Source organism: Rattus rattus, chromosome 1 (genome assembly GCF_011064425.1).
Source record: "Rattus rattus isolate New Zealand chromosome 1, Rrattus_CSIRO_v1, whole genome shotgun sequence".
Taxonomy (NCBI): domain Eukaryota; kingdom Metazoa; phylum Chordata; class Mammalia; order Rodentia; family Muridae; genus Rattus; species Rattus rattus.
The window spans coordinates 172,347,450-172,369,128 of record NC_046154.1 but is presented as its reverse complement, the minus strand read 5'-3'; the positions used below and the strand labels follow the sequence as shown (position 1 = coordinate 172,369,128).

General features: G+C 47.5%; 1 protein-coding gene across 5 annotated transcripts in view; it reads left to right on the top strand.

Annotated features, from left to right (window-relative positions):
• The first annotated feature begins 2,612 nt into the window (after window positions 1-2,612).
• Elk3 (ETS transcription factor ELK3) overlaps window positions 2,613-21,679 on the top strand; it is a 61,883-nt gene continuing 42,816 nt past the window's right edge. For all 5 annotated transcript variants that reach the window (XM_032911492.1, XM_032911481.1, XM_032911487.1 and 2 more), the window contains exon 1: window positions 2,613-2,774. The gene's annotated coding sequence lies outside the window, so the exon portion shown is untranslated. The remainder of the gene's footprint in view (window positions 2,775-21,679) is intronic.

The window sequence follows — 21,679 nt, the reverse complement described above, 5'->3', positions numbered from 1 at the left end:
GAAATTGGTAGAAACTGTTGCTGTCCAGGCTCAGTGAAGCCGGAAGGTCCTTCAGTGAACACTTCCCCCTCTGGGCTGCCTTTCCATCAGTCCGTTTGCCTGTCCGTTCCCAAACACCAATCCCTGAGGCACCCCAAATACTGAAACCTCTTTGAAGTAATGATGGCTAGACATTCTCTCCAGAATGACCAATGCTCAAGTGTCTAATAATTATTTTGTTCTAGAATGTTTTAGGTTGATTTCCTCTCCCACGCTAACCATACTTTCTTATCTACCTTCAATTCTTTTCCCTTTTTGATTATTATTTTTTTCTTCTTCAGTGCTGGAGATTGCATTCACGTCTTTGCACAAGCGAGGCAAGTACTTTACCCCCAAGCTAAATCTCTAAGAAGACCTGAGCATCTGATTTCTAGAGCTTGCTTTCTGAGCCGCTGTACAGACGTCCTCCAATCTTCCCCAAGACAGTGTTGTAGCACTCACACATGATGAACCTTTCTTGCCGAAACCCCCCCCTGAAACCCATGGTTCACCTCATGGCTCATTTCCTGATGGTAATTTGTGATTACAGGTACCCACCAGTATAGCTTCACATGGAGCAGTTCATGGCTGTCCACCAACCCCTGGTGACCACAACTTTCTCACTGCCCCAATAGTTCTGCCTTTTCTGGAACAGGTAGGCTCCTACAGCAAGTAACCCCTTCAGAGGATCTTCTCCCAAGTGGATACTTTCTAAAATAAAGAGCAACATGTGTTCCTAAGTGCCTGAGCTTCCGAGTTGGATGATTCTCTGAAGTTTGCATTCGGCATTCAGCTCACACCAACAGCTGGACACTATAGGGACACAGTCTCAGTTTTGCTGAGTGACAGGAGAAGCCAACGAGTGATTTTAAATGATAATCTCCAAAGTAGAAAATTAGCTGTGGAAAATCAGGGTTTGATAGACAGCCCCCTTTCCCATAATTCCTCTTGTTTCACATCTTACCCTGACCTGCTTTCCCCCCCACACCATTGTCTCTTCTCAGAGTACTGGGGAGCCTGGTCCTCAGTGTATAACCAGCAGGTTAAATGCTGCCCTTTTTAAACAAGGTCTTCTGACAGGTACCTGCAGGTGTGTGTGTGGGGGGGGGGGGGGTGAGTATTAGCATCCCTGAATCCAATCTAGAACCTTTAAGAGTAACAAGATAACTCATAAACAAGTAATCTTTCAGAGAGATAGCAAGTGCTAGAAGTGAGGGGGGAAAGACAAGGGAATGTCAGAATGTGGTCCTCCTGACCTGGAGACTGGGTGTGGGTCTGGGATGCGTATGCTGTGGCTAGTTTTCAAAGCACCCCTTACCTCAATGTGATTCTATCATCGGGGAGCTTACGATCACACCAGACACATTGAGGGGAGGGTGTAAGGGCAATTAGGGTTTTGATGAGCCGTGTACCCTCATGCTGAACATTCTGGATTGAAAACCACTGGTTTGAAAACCTCAAAGAGTGAGGGCATGGGACTGGAAGGTCCTGGAAGGCTGGGGCCTGGGAGAACTGTGTAGATGGTTTTTTTTTTTTAATTATTGGAGTCTTTTATTATTATTATTATTTTCCCCCCAGAGCTGAGGACCGAACCCAGAGCCTTGCGCTTGCTAGGCAAGCGCTCTACCACTGAGCTAAATCCCCAACCAGATGGTTTGTTAATAAGAGACTCATTCCCTTCTGCATCCTCAGAGCAATGCCCAACTCTCCAATCAGATCCTGGCCAGTGCCCCGGGGGCGGGGGCGGGGTTGTCTTGAGACCACAGGGTGCCCCTCCCCAGTCTCGAGCCACCTGGAGCTCTTAAGTAGGCACGGTGGTGCCTGTTAGAACCGCTTCACCCATCCTAAGACACCCAGCGCCTAGTTTGTGGCTCTTAAGAAAGTTTTTCCCCAAAGAGGACCTCAACTTTAAAACTGCCTTCAAATTATTACTATTAATATTAATTACAGTGCTGCTGTTAAATATGTCCCCAACAGTAACTCTATCCGACAGCATCTCTAGAAAAACTCCATCTCCCTTTGTGCACATCCTACATTTTTCACCCTCATCTCCTCCGGTCCACAATGAAAGCAGTCGGGTCCCCAGAGAGTATCCAAGCTCTGAACCCCACTCGCGAACTCTCTTGTCTCCAAACTCTTCTATACCTATGGGTGAGAGAACAGCTCCTTGGCCAGGGACCTCCTTTCGGAGCAGCATCAGCAGGGCACGAACCCCGGGTCATGTCCAACTTAGGGACCCGAGGGCTCAGTAGCCAAGGGAGCCCCTGCCGAGTGGAGGGGCGGCGGCCTGGCCGGCGGGTCCCCAGGCTCCTCCCCTGGGGTGGCTGAGCAGGAAGCAGGGCGGGCACGGCGCGGGGCGCGAGGGGCGTGCGGGCGGACGCAGGGCCCGGCGCCGGGGGTATGCGCGGGTCTGGGCAGGCAGCCCCGGCGCACACCGCGGCCCGGGCGCACGGCAGGGCGGAAAAGCCTGTTTACACAGACTGCACACCGCCTGGGAATAATGCAGTAAAGAAGTGAGCAGGCTCGGCCTGACTGCTCCAACTTCCTGCTCTCACACACACCAGAGGGGGGGTGGGGGGGGAGGAAAAAAAAAAGAGGAGCGAGAGAAAAAAAAAAAAAAGGGGGAAAATCAGGATCTCATTACAAGAGCAACAGACCGTCTGCAGACGCCTGTCAGCATGGAAAGTCGGGGGCTTTCGCCCGGGTCCTCCTAGAAATCTCCCCAAGAAGACTCCCAAACGCTCCCCCACATCTGGGTAGGTTGCAGGACTGTTTGCCTGTTGCTCTGGCGCTTGCAAAGTTTTCTTCGGGCTAGTTTCATTTCTTTTCTTTTCTTTTTTTCCTTTTACCCCTTTTCTTTTCTTTGGCTGGTGGGGGTGGGGCTGTGGGCGCTGTGGGGTGGGTTGTGGACTGTGTTGGGGGAGGATGGGGGTGCGTCCCCGAGGGGGAGGATGCTGCGCGCCGCCACCGCCACCGGCGCCACCCGGGGAGCTCGTGCTCGGGCCTGGGGGCTGCTCTGGGAAGCCAGGGGAAGGGGACACCCGGAGTGCAAGCTCCTGTTTCCCTGCAGCGAGGCTCCGGGGCTCTGGGACTGGGGATGGTGGCCGGAGCAGGCTGTGTGGCTGGAGGCTGGATCGTCGCTGACCTCCAGCCGGGGTTGCGGTCTGGATCCCTTCAGGATGGGCATCGAAGCGCGAGTGTTCAGATCCAGGGAATGGCACAGGGTGAAGTGGGAGCGGAGGACTTGGGCCGTGGAGATGTTGGGCCCGGGGCTACGTCCACTCTCGCTGGGCAGGTGACCCCCGCCCAGGTCACCGCCCCAGGCGCACGCCCAGTCAAATGGTCATTTAAAAGCCGGCCGAGAAGGCTAGTCCAGATTCGGATTGGGGAGATGGGGAGATGGGGAGATGGGCCGGGCAAGGGATGATCTTGAAACTCTCAGCTCTTTAAATTCCAACTGCCTGCTGGCCTGTAATGTTAATGGAACTTTTTTTTTTAAGAGTGGGGATTAAATGGGTGGGTGGGGGGAAAGGCAAAAAATATTAAATGGTCTCTGTTTTGTTACGTTTTCTGAACCGAATCATTCTGAGGATAAGCTGCAGTTACGCGGCGGGTGGGGTGGAAGCAAGAAAGGCTATTTCAGAAACTGCAAAGGGCTTTTAGAAGGAAAAAAAAAAAAAGTGTCGGGAGAGTTTCTGGCTTGTCTGGAAACGGCAAGACTAATTGCCGTGCGCTTCCGCTTTGAAACCGGCTGCAGACAGCATCTTGAAAATGACTCACTGAGGAGCTCACAAAGAAACTGTGGCTTGCTGCTTCTCAGGTTTATGTATTTGTGCCTTTTACAGTTTCCTTTGTAGTGTTCGAGGGTCTCCCCCCCCCATTCCCCGCCGGCCCCCTCCCGCCCTCCCCATTTTGAAAGCCCCTTGCAGGGCCTGTAACTCCCGACAGTGCTCTGCCCAAGGTGGGGGCAGTTGGGGGGTGTGTATGAGGGGGAGGCCGAGTTGTTTTTGGAGTTGGCTGGGGAGAGGGTTAAAGGGATCCTGCTGCTGCAGGGGGAAAAATGTTCCTTGAATTTTCCACTGGCTGCTGCAGGAAGAGAGAGCCCTTTAGTCATTGCTAAGTAATGTCTGCACACACACACACACACACCGACTAATCTCATTGGGAGTTTCCGCTACTCCGCACAGGAGGGGTTTTGTGCAAGCCACTGTCCGCCTGCAGAGCTAGGCGAGTCACAGCCTTTATTGACTTAGAGGTGCCTTCTCCACCCCTGCCAGTCTTTCTAGAGCACAGTCTCAAAAAATTTGGAAGTCCCTTTGGCCATTTTGGTTCTCAAGCAAACATGCTTTTCCTCTGGGGGCCGCGGGTGTGTGTGTGTGTGTGTGTGTGTGTGTGTGTGTGTGTGTGTTCTGTGTATGTTCTGTTTTGTTCTCTGTTGTCCAATCAACTCTTACACAAACACACATGCCTGTCCATTCTCTCCCATCTGTGCCTGGGTTTTGTAGGGGTTGAGGGTGGGGGGTTCGGATCAAGCTGGGAAACCTAGCATGTTCCAGGCATCAGGTATCTATTAGGGAACCTAAATCGATTTCTGAGCCTTATTACCCAACAAAATATTCTCTGGTCTCTTTCTTTCTCTCCCTTTCTGTGGCACACATTTATTCGGAAAAGGTCAGTTATGAGTTTGAATTTATGAGGATTATAAAATTACAGATTGTGTTAGGAGGGTATGTAGGTCAGACAGTTAGGGAGACTGTCCATAAGTGTACTTAGAGCTTCCAGTAATGACTGCTTGCAAAACCCCCAGAGCATGCAAAGGGATTCAATGCCAGATATAGAGCAGGCCTCCTTTTGGTTTCTCAATCTCTCTCTCTCTCTCTCTCTCTCTCTCTCTCTCTCTCTCTCTCTCTCTCTCTCTCTCTCTCTGTTTCTAAATGTTGACTAGAAATGTGTAGAGTTACTAAAAAGGGCAAAGAATTTTAGAGAACCCCACTGGAAGCACAGGACTTCTTTCTTGATGAGGACATTTTGCCTCTCTTGAGGACTTCCAAGATGTTGCCAAGACTTCTTGCGGTGAATATGTCCTAAAAACAACCCAGCCAGCCCACCCTAGGTGCATCAGTGGGCCAGAGTTCCAAGATGTCCCTCATACCTTTCCTAGCCCTAAGTGGGTGGTCAGTAAACTGCTGGTGTTGCTGGACCACAGAACTCCAGCTGATGGGGAAACCTTCCTGGCACTAGCATCATCCTGCAGGAGAACTCCGTAAGGTTGTGAACACTTCCTTCTCACCCGGTGGTTCTCAACCTTCCTAACAGTGGGACCCTTTAACACAGTTCCTCATGTTGTGACGAACCCCCAACCATAACGTTTTTGTTGCTGCTTCACAACTGTAACTTTTGCTACTGTTTTGAACCATCATGTTAACATCTCCTATGCAGGATTATCTAATGTGCGATTTCCTCAGGGGGGTCTCGACTCACAGGTTGAGAATCACCGCTTTGATCAGAAGGCGGGCATCAGAGTCCAGGTTGTGGATGATGCCTGATATCTGCTTCTGTGGCTTTCAACCAGGAGGAATTTTGCTTCCTACAAGGAGCACTTGCAGGGTTGCTAAGTCCACCTGGCATAAAGGAGGGGTGCAGGCACTCAACCAATCTCCAGAACAGCTCCCCACCAATAATCTGCAAGTCTCTGGTGCTTACACCAAGCAGTTCTTTCTCCATAGTGATGATGATAAACTCTCTCCGGCATTCATTCAACCAGTGGGCATTAACATCTTCAGTTGTTCCTTTGACAACTCTGTCTGTCTGTCTGTCTTTTTCTCTCTCTTGGTCCCTCCCTCCTGTGCATCTTTTCTGCGCCACAGAATGATAGAGTGACAGATGCTGACATTGCGACGGTATAACTTTCACAAGTTGAGTTTTTGAACTTCCCTCAGCACTGACTTCTCACACAACCAGAGCTGATGCCTTTCAGAGCAGTATTTAGATGGGGGGGGGAGCGCTTGAATTTTGAGGACACCTAAGCATTTACTTAAACCTCCCCCTTTGTCCTCTTCCGTAAGAAACCAATTAATTCAAGACGGCTAATCTACAGTAAGTGCAACCCTGAGGTCATACATTAAAATTTATGTTTGTCATAACTTTTTGGAATTTAAGTCTTTCCCTGAAACTGGCCTTAAAGGACTTCCAGGCAGTGTGTATAAATTAAAATATTCCTTTCCAGCGATCAGATACAGGACTTTGGGTGTTCTGTGCTACACGATATATGTTTATATAGATAGCATTGTCAGATGTCACAAAACATAACCTACTGACAAGCCCAGAGCACTTAATTAAAGAATTACCCACAGATGTGATTTCCTGGAGTAGCCTTCTTTCTTTTTAAAGGTGAGTTACCCCTTACTAAGAGATGTGTCCTTGGCATGTCCAGGCAATGACATCGTCCTTTTTGTTTCCCAGACCTCAGGCTCCTCCTCATGCATAAAAAGCAATGTGCTCTCTGTCTGTCTCGATTCTGCGATGGCGACTGCTTCCTCAGCCTGCCTTTACTCACCTGTGTTCATGGGTGTCACCAAGGCCTTTGCAAGCATCACATACCCTCGGATGTTGCAGGCGGACGTTTTTTATGTAGTAGTTGGCAAAGCTCCTCTTGGCTTTCGCAGGGTGACTTAGAGCAGGCTGCAACCACACCAGTCACAAGACGTCTTCTCAAAGTTACTTTTTTTTCTCTGCTTTCCTTGGTTGTGAAGAGTATCACAAATTACTCTAGGAAAACATAGAAAGCCACAACGACAACAATAAACATCACCCCCCCAAACCCCGCTGCTAAACTTTAGCTGTGTATTTTTGTAGTCTTTTAAAACGTGCCATGTGTGCTCACTTGAAAGGTTTTATTTAGAGTCTAGTCCTACTTTTTCTAAGAAAGCACCCCCACAGAGTGCATTTTAATGATGAATACTGAGGTTCAAGTTGCCAGACAGGGAGCTTCTATTTAGGGTGACATGATTTCTGAGGGAACTGGTTTGGTGTTTTGTCATCTGGAATATCTTAAGAATGCTGCCCTCTTGAAAGACCGGGTTCCTATGTGCCATGAAATTTGGGACTTCGATGAGTTTCTGTATGATTGAAGTGTGAGTCATGATTTGCAGTGGAGTATCGAGCTGTAGTGACAGGAAGTGAGGGCACACCACACACCAGAACAGAATGCTAGATAAAGAAAGAGAATGGAGGTTCAACAGAAAAAGTACACCTTAGGTCGAGCCAGCTGTACTCAACTTTTTTGTTTTGTTTTGTTTTGTTTTTGCTGGATCCACACTTTCCAAACTTTGCTGTTTTAAATTTACTTTTTCTTTTTCAAAGCTCAATACGACTATAGCCCGTGGCAAGTTTGAATTGAGGTCATTCAGCTTTTTGAGTGACAGGGATACCGTGACCACTCTCTCTTCTGCCACTGAGAGCACAGCACTAGCAAATTAAATTACCCCTGTGTTTGTGTGTTTAGCTCTCCGTGAACAAATCCTGTAGGCCCCCAAAGATGGTGGCTTCTTTTGCCTTTTAAGTAACTGCTCTTCAAATATTTAACTCTATCTGTGATTCTTTTCCACGATCAGAATTAAAATAGCCTTGTACTCATTCCTGGAAATTCACACAAAGGTCAGGAGCATTTAGAGTAAACTTTGCAGTGGTCATGTCAGCCAAATGTGATTTGCATTGTTACCAGGAATGAGCTCTGGTTACTTTACTGATAATGTAGCAAGTTACATTTTTTCTGGGAAGAATTAGTAACCTGCTTGAAAAGTTAAGTAGAATTCATTTATAACTTAGCTGAGAGTTTTACTTGTGTATTTTAAAAGTAACAAAGATAATTGGTTGTGATACCATATTTGTAGTTAAATGAATTTACCCACGTGCTCCAAGTGGCTCAGAGGCTTTTAGTATTTTTAAGTATGTTTAAAGCTACTGGAGCAAGGTGCTCCCATTTAACCATGAATCTGATAGAAATCATGGGGTAGGTGTAAAACACAAGTATCTGGATGTATTGTCTCAAGACTGGTTAGGTTGGGTAGGGCTCTCAGTAATAGAAAGGAAAACCAACCAACCAACCAACCAACCAACCAACCAAACAAACAAACAAACAAACAAATAAAAAACCAATGCAACAATCTTTTTTTTTTTCTTTTTCTTTTTATCGGAGCTGGGGACCGAACCCAGGGCCTCGAGCTTGCTAGGCAAGCGCTCTACCGATGAGCTAAATCCCCAACCCCCAATGCAACAATCTTAATGCCATCATTTTGACCTTAATGGAAAGAGAAGAGGTGTGGCTGGGCACGGCGTGTACATCTTTGGTGTCAGTGCTTGGGCCATCGAGGCAGGCTAACCTCTCTGAGACTGAGGCCTGGACTACATAGTGCCTCAAACAAAACCAAAAAAAGTCATTAGCTTACACACATTTTTAACACAGAGGTCTTGAGTATGATCGTGTACATCATGTATCTACCCTCTCTGAATAAAGAATGTATTCCCATCACTTCCAAATATTCCCTGAGCATTAGCTTTTTATCCCAGTGGGGACAGCGTCGTGATTCTGCCGAGCAGATTCTTAAACTCCAGGATGCCTTGATTAAAAATACTATTGTCTTTTATTTGATTGGTTAAACATAAATCAGTAGGATATGTGGATTCCCACATCATGCAGGAAGTGGGGGGGGGTCTTCTAGCTTAGCAGATGTAAAAAATATTTTACCAGTGTTATAGGAAAACTGAAAGTATTGCCTTAACACTGACTGGGTTCTTGGGGTGGTGTAGAGTCATTCTGTGCCTTAGTTTCTCTGGCTGGATGGTAATGGACTGAAACAGAGAGGCTTGATTCTCGCATCCCAAGTCCTCTAGCTTTTTGGGGAGGACATACTTGACCTTGTGGAAATGTGCTAAGAATTTTTGCTGCCACCTTAGGAACAAATGCGGATCTCACTTGTCCCTGTGTTGGATTAGGAGGACCCAAAGGAAGACTGTGCCACCTGCCCAGCTTCCGTCCTTTGTCCCTGAGCTCCAGGACAGAGCTGAGCGTTTCACCTGTTGCTCACAACCTTCGCACTCCCATCCTTGGGGGCCTGGTGGCTGATGTGGGTTGGGCCCTGTGCACTGTTGATGTGGCCAGTCAGGTCAACATGTGGTCCTTTCCTCACGGGCTTTACTGAGCCTCCCGCCACCAGGCATTCTCCTGGGACTCTCTTCTGCAGAGGATCATAATCGACCATCATCCTTTACCGATTTTTTTTCTTTTTCTCGGAGCTGGGGACCGAACCCAGGGCCTTGCGCTTGCTAGGCAAACGCTCTACCACTGAGCTAAATCCCCAACCCCCTGATTTTTATTTTTGAGGTGAACTTACTAACTTTTGCTGTTCTTTAGTACACAGAGTAGTTGGTTTCATCGCGTCATACCCCTGCCCAGGGACCACTGTCCCATTCTCACCTTCCCCGCTCCAGCCTTCCTCCATCCTCTTCCCCATCAACTGGTGCTCCTTTCCAATAGTTCTCCTGCTTTCTCTTCTCTCGCCCTCTGATTAGCATTCTGCTCATGAAAGGAAACGTGATACCTTGCCTGTCTCGCCGCGACCTTCGCTACGCTCCTCTTCTTTCTATAGCTTTCTTACAATTCACCTGTCACACCTGCTGGCCCTCAGCCGTCCCCGGGGCCTCCTGAGCTTCTCCTGGCTTTCTTCCCAGCTTTCCTCATTACCCAAATTCTGACTGTCTGAACCCAGGGGCTGGACAGTTTTTGGTCTGTATTTCTGGAGACTTGGCTATTCGTCCTAATCGCCCCTTACTATCTCTTACCCCAAACACCGAGATCAATAGATATATGATATCAATATGATAATAGATTGTCCAGACCCATGACCCAGGTAGCTTCAGAGAGTGAGGGATCTGCAGATGTGTGCGTGCCGCATGACGCGTTCCACATCTGTGGCGCCCATCCCGCTGGGAGCTCTCTCCGGGTCGGCATCTGGTTTTGTCATCCTCGCGCCTACCCAGCACTGTGGACAACACCTGGCAGTGGATGAATTAGAACAAAAGAAAGGGAAGAAGCCTTATCTGCCGAGGCTGGGCTGGATAAGGGACCTTGCTGTGTATAAACCCAGTCCTTTACTAGAAAGCGACCCCACTGAGTTAATAACAGGCAGGTCTCCTGGTTAGATATCTGTGTCCTTTGACATTGCCGCAGTTTTTAATTAGACTTTCGAGGAAAGAGAATGTTCAGAAATCGGGTTTGTTTATTAGCATTGAGACAGCCTGGGCCCTGATTTTTCAGATCAGTGTTAGAGCGAGAATGGCCGGCTGCCGTTCGAAAGGCTCTATGGAGCTCTTTCTTGTCAGAACTGGTCACTTGTAAGGCCGCCGTGGTCCTCTGTGGAAGAGTTCGGTCGACAAGCTTCTCACAGATGCCCTGGATAACCTGTTTTGAGTCCCGTCTCTTCATTGGCTTGAAAGTCTTTCTTCCCCCTGGAACAGCTGCCTGCAGAGACAGTGTTTGTCTATATAACCTTTGGAAACCAGCAATGCTTCTGCTGGAGTTTAAAATAGCAGGAGAGATGAGCTAAAGACCAGCTTGGGCTTTTTGTTTGTTTGTTTGTTTTGTTTCTGTTCTGGCAGAGGGAGACCAGTTCTATTAACTAGTGTCGCCTAGGTTTTGCCAAGGAGCCCTTTGCTGGGGGGCAAGTCTGGCTTAACCAGAGTGTCTGACCAAGCAGCTAATCCCTCAGCTCGGCCACCGCAATCTTAATTATCAGGAAAAAAAGTGACCAAAATAACAACAAAATGAGTGTTAAGATTTACCTCGGGGCTGGTTCCCTATTAGATATAAGGCTTGACTGGGAGACTGCACTGCCCACCCCTGTAGCTTGTAATCCTCTAAATGATGTCATGGGCACCCAAAATATTCACCTAAGGAATACTGTAAACAGAAACAGGGGGAAGGGGGCAGTGTTGATGTCCGAGGACTATCTACCACTTGAAGTAATGCCTCGCAGCTAGGCTTCACTGAGCCGGAACTGAAGTGTCCCTGTATTATCCCCTCATCAGAGTTGGGAAGATTTGACTTTTGAGGGTGGAATAGAAGCTCTGTGTATTGGCATTTATTTTTAGAAATGAAAGAGATTTAGTGGAAGGGTGTGCAGGGGTCCGCTTGTGTGCTTGCTTAGGTAGACCATGGCTGCTGGACTGAAGCTTGAGTCTTTAGAGAATAGGGGCAGAATGTGACCTTAGAAAAAGAGACCAACCAACACAACTCCTCAGATATAGGGGAGCAAGTCTGCCTGGCTGGGATTTGAGCCTTCCTTCTGTGCCTAGGGTGGTGCCCGGGGGAATGTTGTTTACTGAGTTTCTCCACCGGAAGAATCATTGTTTCAATATCGGAAGTCAGCCGAGAGCCTGGATTTACTCTGTCGTTTTCAGGAAAGGAGAACCCTTGGGTTCCCAATCATGCCCTCCAGTCCCATTCCGAGCATATGAAGAAAGCACCCAGGCACTGAGTGCTGTCTGGAAGGTTAACCGAGGACATCCGCCGCCTTAGTTTTCTTATATGATCTGGGACTCAAACTCTTAGAATCGAGGACTCGGGAGCGTTGATAAGGAAGTCATGTCTGTCAGCATCCATCTCTGTCCTCCAAGCTTCACCCTCAGAGGCCTTTTAGACCAGAAACCATTAGGTTCCCTCTGTCTCTGTCTGTCTCTGCCCAACCCCTCTTTCTTACTCCTCTTACTTCTTCAAAAAGCTGTCTTTTAGAACTGTGCCTTCAAATGCTCCTAGGTAGAAGTGCCTGGTCACACCTGGAGTGCATAGCCAGCGCCTCAGAGATGGCCTTGGGCAGACAATGCTTCATCTTTGATGGCTGAGGCAAAAGCAATGGTCAGCCTGCCACTTGGTATCCCTAGGTTTTGCTAAACTCACTTATTTAGTTTTCCTGAACTTGTGATATGTGCATAATATTGAAATTGCCTTAAAGTTAGTTATTTTAATCAAACTATATGTGTGTGTGTATATACATATATGTGTATATATACATGTATATACACATATACATATTTGTGTATATAACATATATACATATGTGCATATATATGTGTATGTATATATGTGTATGTGTATATATACATATATACATAAACATACAATACATATATATGTATGTATATATGTGTGTGTATATATATATATATATATATATATATATATATATATATATATATATATTGTATCCAAGATGGTGGAGTCAGGAATCAAATAGAGTGATCCAAGGGTTCAGTGGTTCTTAGAAGGTTGAGAGTTGGGTTAGGACATAGGCAGTTGGGAAAATGCTTACCCAGCGCGCATGAAACCCCGGGTTCCATTCCTAGCAACTCATTAACTAGGCGAGGTAGCTTAGCTCTGTAATCCCGGTGCTCTGAAAGCGAAGACAGGAAGATCGGATGCTCAGAATCATCCTGGACTGCTCAGTGACTCCAAGCCCAGACTGAGCTACATGAGACCCTGTCTTAAAAAGAACGCCGTGTCAAAACGACAGCAGCAGCAGCATTAGACCTAGCATTCTGATCTTAAAGAGCAGAAATTGTCCTGGGGGTACGGCTCAATACTTACAGTGCTCGATTTGCAACCAGGATAACCTCATTTGATCCCTAGGACCCACATAAAAAGATTGGGTGTGGCTGCACTTGCTTGGGGCAGAGAAGGGCCAAACCCTGGGGCTCGCAGACCAATCAGTCCTCAGTCTAGAAAGTGGGTGCTGTCCCTGAGAATGACCTGAGGTTGCCTTCTGGCCTCTGGCATGTGCGCATGCGCGCTCGCAGGCGCACAGACAGGCACTTTTAGACCTTTCCGTAGAAGATTATAAATCTTCGCTATGGGATTAGACTATCTCACTTTTTAAAAGGATCATTTTTCTCAAGGAAGGAGGAAGTATAATCTAAATCCAGAATGTGGTTGCTATTTTTATAGCTAAAATATTCATGGGGTGAAAAGATACGACGTCAAGTTGTATGTGGTATTTCAGAAAGGGCCGACCCCATGGATGGCAGATCCCTGCGTAGGAGTTCAAGGAGGTGAAACCGCTTGGGGATGAGGGTCCATGTTTGCCTCTCTTGTCCTCTCGGCCATTAGATGCTTTGAATGAAGTGAGTGAATGGGTGTTGGCAGCAGTTTCCGGGACACTGTTCTCTTAATGAATTTGGATGATTCATTTTTGAAAGGTTTTAAGAATAAGGCACTGGAGAAGGCTTCGGTTTTGACATCACGCACTGTGTGTTTTTGCAACATTCTCCTTATAAATAACAGTGTCTACCTGCCAGGCAGTGGTGCACACCTTTAATCCCAGCACTCAGGAGGCAGAGGCAGGTGGATCTCTGAGTTAGAGGCCAGCCTGGTGTACAGAACAAGTTCCAGACACGTGCCAGGGCCACAGAGAGAAACCCTGTCTTCAAGTAAACAAAAACCCAACCAAACAAAACAGCATCTACCAAGAATACCAAGTTATTTTACATGTGTCCCACTAGCTGTCCTAATTCACTTACTGCTGTTTCCCCACACATGAGTGGCCTCTGGTTTACTTTTACCTTGGTGCCACTGGGTTTTTACTTCGTGTTAAAAAGCACTCTGTTAGAAGTCATTAACCACTGGAAGAAGTTCTCTGCACGAGAAACAATTGCTAGGTCACATCTGGGGAGACGTAATGTCCCTGCTGGAACCTGCAAGAGAAACGTGTGCATGTCGGTCGGGGAAGCGAATGGGGCCCGTTGCCACCTTCCTGACTTAAGATGTGACCAGACCCCCACACATGTCCACCACATGAGCAGGCGGTGACACACTGAAGACTCCAGCTGCACTGCCAAGGAACATCCTCAGAGCAGACTTAGGTATTCGTATTTGGACCTGGAATTTGCACCTCCTGAGCTATGAAAGAGCTTTGCTTTGAGTATGACACTGGAACTGAATGATTAGCACCTCAGAATCCAGAAGCACCCAGCTCCTGGCACAGATAACCTCTGTGAGGGGCTCTCTGCACTTCTCAAAAATCCAAAAGTGATGTCTCCAGCCTCCTCTTGTTCATCAACACCAGTAGCACATAACCATTTTATGGGAGAGAACTGTCTTAGAGAACACAAGAGACCAGCTAATGTCAGCTCTACCTGCTTCAGTCTCGACACTGGCAAGTGTTTTACTTAAGCAATAGCAAAAGAATTATAATACTACTAAGCTCCCTAGAACTACCGGAAAACTATCGGCAGTTCCAAGGTGCCATATAAAATCATTTTCATCGTAATCGTATACTTCTGAACAGAGATGAGATCAGCCAGCTGATTTCTTTTTCTGTACCTCTTTATCTAGGTACCATTAAGAACCAAGAGCTTTAAAATACTTGCAGTGGAGTTAGTCCCAGGAGAAAGGTTGCTATTCTAGGAGAACTGGTGTTTGTCTGAGACAGGCATCTGGTTATTCCGTTGATGATGTTGGTGGGAGTGGTGGTGGTGGTGGTGGTGGTGGTGTGTGTGTGTGTGTGTGTGTGTGTATGAGAGAGAGAGAGACAGAGACAGAGACAGAGAGACAGAGACAGAGAGAGACTTGGCCATTGAGAAATTGCCTTAACGTCTATGGAGAAGACAAGAAAATTCTAATCTTCCCTGGTAGACATGGCCTTTCCCCTTTGCCAGGGCTTCTGTGGAGGAAACTTGAAGGATGAGGTCAGGGATTCCTATGGCTAGAATAGTCCATTGCCTAGAAAACTGTGGACTAATGCACATGTTTGAGAAGCAGATCCCCATGAAAAGCTGGGCTTTGGTGATGGCAGTTAACAACAGGGAGCTAAACCACCTGTCGGTTGGCTGTGACATCCACAGAGGCCTCAGAAGGACAAGAGCAGTCATGTTCATATGGAGACAGGACCCAGGAGAAAGGACAGGACCGGTAACTGTCTCCAGGAATCTCTAACTGCACGTGTTAGAGGTGGTCAGACCAGGTTGCATCTTGCCAGGAGAAGAGGGAGGGATCCAGATGGCTGGGTACCTCTCTCTCTCAGGAAATGCCTGACTGTCCCTGTATCAGATCTAGGATGTCCAGCACAGCTGTGCAGACTTCCCATGCCCCAAATCCCTTGAGGTCTTTTAAAGAGGAAGGGATTGGGCAGTGGCGGCAACTCGTACCTAACCACACCTGGACCCCTTCCTTCCTGGGCTTGCACCCTGCTTCCTGACCCTGCTCGGCCTGTGTATGCACAGGAGAAAGAGGGGGCAGATGGGCTGGGAGAGATCACGTGGAAGCGGGGTGCCATCCATGGAAAAGGAACAGTAATGGGACTCAGGGCCTGGACTTTTAGCTGGAGTAGCTGACATGACCATTTTTACTGAATGTTTCAGTTTGCACACGCACAAACCCCTGCCCCGCAACTCCCCCCTCCCCGCCACGTTTCCACTGGGTGGTGCTGTAAGAATTCCTACCTTTTTGCCTCAGGAGTTTCCCCCTTCCCAGAAAGCCGCCTCTGCGACATAATAGAAGGAAGTCCTGATTTAGAAAGGTTTTACAGTTTCAACACAATGAGAGAGTTGGAGGATGCTCTGGCAGGAAGTGCCCCAGTTGCTGGCTGTGGAAAAACCGCCATCACTGTGTGTCGTGCAGAAGTGATCTCAGTGCACGGGGCTTGTGTTTTTTACTTCCACCAGTCGCCTCTTTAGCACAAAAAAAACTGAGAGATGCCAGTTTTCCGTCCCCCAGAAGTAGCATAGAAGATGGCCCTTAGTTTAATTTTTTTTTTTAAATGTAAAACCATCTTCAAGTATCAAAGTGAATAAGCCATCCCTAATCTTAAATCAAGCACAGAGGTCCCTACGTCCCCCCTGAATGCACAGGACTGGACTTATTAACATTATAAGCTAGGACATTTGGAGAAAGATTTACCAGCCCAGCCAAGGTCTCTGAAAGACACCCAGTGTTGTTTGCGGGGAGGCGTGCCCACCTCTTTACAGTGAAGCGCAAATTTAAATACAGCCGGAGAGATTCTAGTAAGTTAAATTGTCTGTGTCTGTGTGATGAAAAGTTACCAAGGCTGCTCTGTGTACCAGGTCCCTTCCAAGGGTGACCACACACAGGCCAGTGGCTCCTAGGCTGTTCTTCTCCACCGAAGGAACGATTCTCCTGACGGATTTCTGAGTACCGTGAAACGTTGATGTTTGGGGATAGGTCTCCGCTTCCATCGTCAGGTTCCACAATCCTTGTGAAATAAAAGGACCAGTCCTTCCAAGTCTGAGTTCTGGAATTCACAGAGCCTCGTGTCCTGAGTTTTCATTAAGAGCCAACCTCGAGGTAGGCCTGGTGGCACAGGCCTGAAATCCCAGCTCCTCAGGAGGCTGTGTCACGTACATTGCAAATTCAAGGTCAACTCAGAATCCACAGAGAATTCTGGATCAGCCTGCATCTTACTCAGATTTTGACTCAAACATGTAAAAAAGTGCAGAGCCGGAGAGATGGCCCAGTGGTTTAGAGCACTGACTGCTCTTCCAGAGGTCCTGAGTTCAATTCCCAGCAACCACATGGTGGCTCACAACCATCTGTAATGGGATCTGATGCCCTCTTCCGGTGTGTCTGAAGACAGCCTCGTATAAGTAAAATAAATAATTCTTAAAAAATAGTATTAAAAATGTAAAACGTGAACAGAGCTAGGTTATAGCCCACCTATTAACAGTTGTTGGTCCTGTGTGACTCCTAGACTCAATCCCTCCCTTTAAAAAATTGTTGGGCTAAACTGGCATGTCTGTCTGTCTTTCTCTCTGACTCTCTGTCCTTCCTCATCAACCTGCCATTCTGTCTCTCTGCCTCTGTCTCTGTTCACTGAGGAAACCGGCCAAAAGAAATGTGGCAACATGTCTCATATTACTTTAATTTAATTTTAGTTCTTGAGATAGGATCTCTGTGTAGCATAGGCTGTCCCAGAACTCACTCTGTAGACCAGGCTAGAACTCAGTGAGATCTGCCTGCCTCTGCCTCCATGTGCCCCTGGGGTCCGTTCAGTTTCACCAAACAGAGCCCAGTTTGAGTGCCTGGAGTCACAGAGTGGTGAACTCCCGGAAATGAAGGACACGTCCCAACTTTATCCCGCCGAGAATGTCCCGTTGCCTTAGTAGCAGAGGGATGTGGGAAACAAACCTCTATTCTAGTGGTTCTCAGCCTTCCTAACGCTGCGACCCTTTAATACAGTTCCTCACGCTGTGGCGAACAGCAACCACCAACTTTTTTGTTGCTGCTTCGCAAAGCTTTTGCTACCGTTAAGAATCGTAATGCAAACATTCATGTTTTCTCATGGTCTTAGGCGCCCCCACCCCCCAGTGAAAGAGGTTGCGGCCCACATGTTGAGAATCGCTGCTCCAGGGTGACCGTGTGCATTGTGATTAGGAACCTGGGCTTGGGAGCAGATATGCCTGGGTTGGGGTCTCTCTGCTCTGGCTCCTGGGTCCACACTTACCTGTCTTCATGTTTTTAAGCCATGGCTTCACAGTGGATGGGGATGGCCAAGAGTGTAAGCTTGACACGTGTACTCAATGTAGTAAACTCATGGGCGCCTGGATGACCATTGAATATTAGCATTTAAAGGGGAGGCTCCTGTAAGGGTGGGAGTTTGAGTCTTTGTCTATATTTATTTTTATTTTATATACATTGGTGTTTTGCCTGCTTGTGTGCAGGTGATGAGGGTGTCAGATGGCTGTGAGCTGTCATTGTGGGTACTGGGAATTGAACCCGGATCCTCTGCAAGAGCAGTCAGTGAGTGCTCTTAACCGCTGAGCCATCTCTCCAGCACCCCAGACCAGGAGTCTTGATTTGGAACGTAGAGATTTCTCGTAGAGATTTACAAACCCTATATATTTTTTAAAGATGTATTTATTTATTATATGTGAGTACACTGTAGCTAGCTGACTTCAGACACACCAGAAGAGGGCATCAGATCTCTTTACAGACGGTTGTGAGCCACCGTGTGGTTGCTGGGATTTGAACTCAGGACCTCTGGAAGTGCTCTTAACCACTGAGCCACCTCTCCAGCCCTACAAACCCTATTGACCTATGTTCAAACATACACACGTTTAGATCTACATGAAGAAACATGGATAGACTATTTTACCCCAGGGAGTTCTCAAAAAGGGTTCATGGGTCAAATGCACAAGAAGCTCCTTCCCTGTGGCTGGGATGATGTGTGTATTCACATTTATTTTAGATGTGATATTGTATGTTTTAGGTGGAATATATGAGATTGTTGCTGTTTAACAGTTTCCATCCATAAGAACAGCAATTTCACGTCCTTCCGCCTGGTAGATCCCGATGCTGTGGGGAAACACGACTTGGAATAACCTCACGATGAGACCGGCTATTTGATGAGGTGCACATTTACAGTTCCCTTTCCTGTTATGCATCAAAGCCTGGCAAATTAAAACTCATCAGGCAGCCTGTAAATCTACTTACCCAGAATGACTTGTGTTGTGCCTGGTGTTATGAAATCGTGTTAAGCTCTCACTGGAGACGCGATTGAATTCATGGGATCGGTTGCTCGGGAGAAGCCAAAATCCTACAAGAGCCTTCTGAGCCGCAGGCACACGGCTGTTCTTTCAGAGAGCGGTTCGGGGGCCCGTCGTGCGGAGGGTTAAAATAGAGCTGACACACAGACCGAGTGAAACCAGAGCTGCAGTTACAAAGTGGGACAGATGTGGGAGGGTCAGGTTTCCTGTGGTCCGTTTTCCAGTTTCCTGCCTGCAACCTGCAGAAGAAGAGGAAGCTCAGTGTTAGCAAACCGGAGAGCCCTCGGATGGGGGGCTGTGCCGCCAGCCAGAAATAAGAGTCGCGCAAAGAGCCCCGGACAATAAAAACAATCGCGCAGAAAGTAAATGGTCAGGTTCTCTTCCAGAAACGTCTGGAAAGGAACGGCCCTTCTGTTTAAAGAAAAACATTCTCGCCATCCCTGGGGCAGGGGGTTGGGGGTGGGGCGGCTGTACCCACCACGCAGGAACCTCTGTGTTTTACAGCTGGGCTTGTCTTTCCAGACACGGTCAAGTTTTGTTAAGACAGTTGGTTACCTGGAATGATTTTTTCCTCACAAGCGCTGTGGTTTCTCCCTCTGTCTCCTGAACTTATCGATGCTCAGAGGGGTAGCTGTAGACAGCCCAGGGGCCGCAGCCTCTCTGTTGGGAAATCTAGGCGACTAGTTGGTTTCTTTCTTGGCTCTTTGATCGAGCTGTCCCATAACGCTGTGGTCTGATGTTTTCAATAAGGGTTTAAATGGAGGTTTGGGCGTCGAGGATACCGTGCAGGCTCTGTTGTTGGTTACCTAGAGAGTCGTGGCGCACAGAGGGCTCAGGTGATCAGAAGACACCGGAAAAGGTGGGCCATGCTGCATCTCTCCCAAGGGAGCGATTGCTAAATGTCTGGGATCTTTAGCTTTTGTGAAGCATCCATAAAGCCAAAGCACTTCAATTCCACCAGAAAGAATTTAAGGTTAAAAAACAAAAAATTGGGAGCATTTATACAGCCGTTTAGCGAGCTTTCCCATGGTGTGCTGTGTTGGAATTGCAGGGGATGCTAACGAAATTCTGTCTAAAAACACTCAGCCTGTTTGCCCAAGCCTTGCTTCCTATAAGGCGATATCATAAGATATGTGCGTGAGCATTGCTGCAGCCCGATAGCAAGCGGGCTATTATTCCAAGCTCTCCCCGGGCTATCCCAATTAGAAGTGACTTGCACCTTTGAGGCACATAGAGGTGTGTGCTTCTGAGACACCAGATATTTATTTATTCTCTAGGTGGTTCACTTTTTTCTCCAGGCCCAGAAAGAACACATTGTATCTTGAGGAAGCTTTGGGACTTTGCCACATTGGAGATCAAAGAGGACCCGTGTGAGGCCGTCTAGAGAGGTCTGAAAAGGTGGAATAAGATAGGGCTGGATTGTGCCCTGCTAGGGTGGGGCGGGAAGTGGATGAATTTGCGGATGTCGGAGGAAGCAGAGTGGCCCACAGACACTGTCCCAGTGGAGGCAATGTAGCTATCCATTTAGTTTTCCAAAGAAAATACCCTTGTATGTGGGCCACCAGCAGGCCATGGATGACAGAGTTCCAAGAGAGTTGGGCATTTTGTATATACAGTGAGTTGCAATTCCATTCTGACCGAGTGGCCATTGGGTCGGTAATTTCTCCTGAAAATCTTCTCCTCGGATGGAAGATTCAGTTTTAAGACGTGGCAAGCCGTCTCGCATGGTCTCAGAGGATAAATCACTAGGTCAAGCAGCGTCTGCTTCTCTTTGCTCTTCCCTTGTTCCTTTTGAAAACATGAGCGACCTGTAGATTGTTTACAGAACAAATGAAATTACAGACACCGGCTAGCCCGTGGGAAGAACTTTGAGGAACATGGACCCCGTGAAGGACTTTATACCATTCCTTCTCACCTGTGGCAGCAGCAATGACTAAAATGTTTCTTGAAAATGAATCGTAAGAATGTCAGGCTCGTCCCAGAAAAAAAAATACACACTGGAGGTTCTCAACCTTCGGGGTCATGACCTCTTTGGGGACTGAATGACTCTTTCTCTAAGGCTGTCAGAAAACACATGCATTTGTTATTTTTTAATTTTTGTTATTATTATATATTACGATTCACAACAGTAGAAAGTTTCAGTTATGAAGTCGCAACAAAGTAACAAAAGCACGACCTGAGAACTGTTGCAGCATTAGGAAAGCTGAGAGCCAACCACTGCCTAAGACAAAAAGACCTCAGAATTTGTTGGTGTCCTGTGCTCATGTGCTTAGCAAGTTACCCTTGCATGCCTGAAAGTTGCCTGTTGTGGGTTCTGGCAGACCTAAATGTATTCCTGTTCCTTGCGTTCAGTGGGCTTGTGGCTTTTGTCCATTCCCTTGGGCAGCAGTGAACTGCTCTGAACCCCTTCCTCATTGGCCAGGAACTGCATCCAGGAGAAATGTCAGCGAGACAGGAACATCCCTTGTTTTCAGACAACAGGGGCGCACCTTTAATCGCAGCACTCAGGAGGCAGAGACAGGTGGATCTCTGTGAGTTCCAGGTCAGGTCAGCCCCAGTCTATAGTGTGTTTCAGGACAGCTAGGGGCTACCTAATGAGACCCTGTGCCTGTCTCAAGTCAAAGGAGAAAGAAAGACAACCAGAGCATCCTTTTACCTGCTTAGCTGACACCCCTGTACAATCCCAGAAGCAAAGCTAACAGCGTGCAGACAGAAACATCAGGTGTCAGTTAATAGAGGGGAAAAAAGAACAAGCAAGTGAAATTTTGGATTTCTTTCTGTCTTTTTTTTTCTTTTTGCCATTCTTGGTATTTTAATTGGACATGTTTTTTAATTTACATTTCAAATGTTATCCCCTTTCCTGGTTTCCCCTCCAGAAATCCACTATCCCATCTCCCCTCCTCCAGCTTCTATGAGGGTGTTCCCCACTTACCCACCCATCCACTTCCTCCTACCTCCCCACCCTGACATTCCCCCACACTAGGGCATCGAGCCTTGACAGGACCAAGGTCCTCTCCTCCCATTTATGCCTGACAAGGCCATCCTCTGCTATATATGCAACTGGAGCCATAGGTCCATCCCAGTGTACTCTCAGGATGGTGGTTTAGTCCCT